A 2,281-nucleotide genomic window follows, 5' to 3' on the forward strand; every position below is an offset into this window, starting at 1 on the left:
ATATTACAATTACAGTCCTTATTTGGAGATTAGCTTTCCAGACATTTTACTACAAATGCCTGCAACATTGTACTCTTTGACTTTCATCTCCCCATTTCCTCCATCCTTGATAATCAAAAAGAATCTTTGATAGCAAAAAATTCTATGAAGAAATATATACAAAATAGTATCAGAGATATCCTAAGGTGATGAGAAGCCTTTTGAAAACAGGTGGCTTATATTAGAATGTAATATGTGATTTGAATTTCAGGATAAAATTGAATTAATCTCATGAATTTCTAGTGTCATAGCCATTTCAATGGTAGGAACAGCATGCACAAGGGCCAAGAAACAGGTTTGTGCATTCAAAACACAGTAGGATGGATGCAAGAAATGGTCTGGGAAAACCATACATTTGAAATGCAAAAGCTGAATTTGGTTCCTTATACACAATAGCAAGTCAAAATAGACAAAACATAAATGCAAAAAATAAAACTACAAAACTCCTGAAGAAAAAAATGAGGACAAATTGTCATGACATTGGAGTTGACATTTTTCTGGATGAAATGAAATACACAAGCAGCATGAGAAAAAACAGATTAATTGAATATCATAAAAATTAAGTTTGGGGCATGAAAAGACATTATCAACAGAGTAGAAAGGAAATCCATGGAATATTAGAAAATATTTGCAAATTCTATATCTTAAGAAGGATCAATATATGAAATATATAAAGAACCCCCATTAAAGAACTAAAAAACAAACTTATTAAAAATGAAGAAATTATTTGAACATATATTTCTCCAAAGAAAATCACAGGTGGCCACTAAGCAAAGAGATGTACAACATCATTAAGGAAAAGCAAATCAAATCCACAATGAGATGCCTCTTCACATCCATTAAGATATTTGTTTTTAAAAAAGAAGCGAGATTAAATTTCAATGTAGCTATGATTTGCATTTCCCTAATAACTGGTATGTTGAATTTTTTCATATATTTGTAGTACATTTGAATTTCTTCTTTTGAGAAGAAATTTCTGTGTAGTTCTTTTGCCCATCTATTGATTGTTATTTTTATTGGCATTAATTTTTTTTCAGTTCTTTATATATTCTGGATATGAATCCCCTGTTTGAGGTGCAGCTAGCAAAGGTTTTGTCTGATTCCATAGGCTCTCCCTTCATTCTCGTTTCCTCTGCTGTGCACAAGTTTTTCAATTTGATGCCATCACATTTATTGATTCTTGGTTTTGTTTGACCCTTAAAATTCTTGTTAAGAAATTTGGTGCCTGTGCTAATATGTCAGAGTGTTGAGTCTATGTTTTACTCTAACAGTTTCAGTGTTTCTGGTCTAATTCCTAGGTATTTGTTCCACTTTGAATTGATTTTTATACAGGTTAAGACACAGGGATCTAGTTTCATTCTTCTACATAGAGATTATTCATTTTTCCCAGGAGCATTTCTTAAAAAGGTTCTCCTCCAACATCTATTTTTGGCAAGTTTGTCAAGTGTCATATGACCGAAATGTTGTGGGTTTATCTGTATGTCTTCTATTCTATTCCATATATCATTGAAATACCAGTTAAATAAAACAATAAATAAATACAAGGAAGACAAGTCCAGTAGAGGAAGGAGAACAGAGTTAGGAAGGAGGAGAGGAAAGTGTTGTACTGGGGACTTATTGCTAAGAATGTAAAATGCTATAGCAGCTATAGAAGATGGTATGATGGATGTTCAAAAAAAATATAATCTCCGTATTATTCACTAATTACACTTTTAGGCATATACTCAAAAGAATTGAAGTATGTCTTCAAAAATATAGTTGTACATGCAGCCTTATAAATGTAATATGTGAAATTGCTAAATATAATGGAATATTATGCAACCATAAAAAGAAACAATTAGAATTGTTTCTTTTTATGGTTGCATAATATTCCATCTAACACATGCTACAACATGGATGAACCTTGGAGGTATTAAGCAAAATGAAATAAGCCTGTCAGAAAATCACAACTGTTGTATGATTCCACTAATATGAAGTTTCTATAGTAATTAAATTCAGACACAGAAAGTAAAATAATGTTGCCAGGAGGCTAGAGAAAGAGTGATAGGAAAAATTGCTATTTAATGTGTACAGAGTATCAGTTGGGGAAGATAAAAACTTTCCAGAGAAAGACCATGGTGACTATCACAGAACAATGTAAGTATACTTAATATAATAGAATTTTATATTTAAATATTAAAAATGACAAAATTTATTTCATGTATATGTTACAAAAATAAAATAGAAATTTAAAGAAGGAAAT

The sequence above is a fragment of the Sciurus vulgaris genome (genome assembly GCF_902686455.1).
Source record: "Sciurus vulgaris genome assembly, chromosome: X".
In the NCBI taxonomy this organism is placed as follows: Eukaryota; Metazoa; Chordata; class Mammalia; order Rodentia; family Sciuridae; genus Sciurus; species Sciurus vulgaris.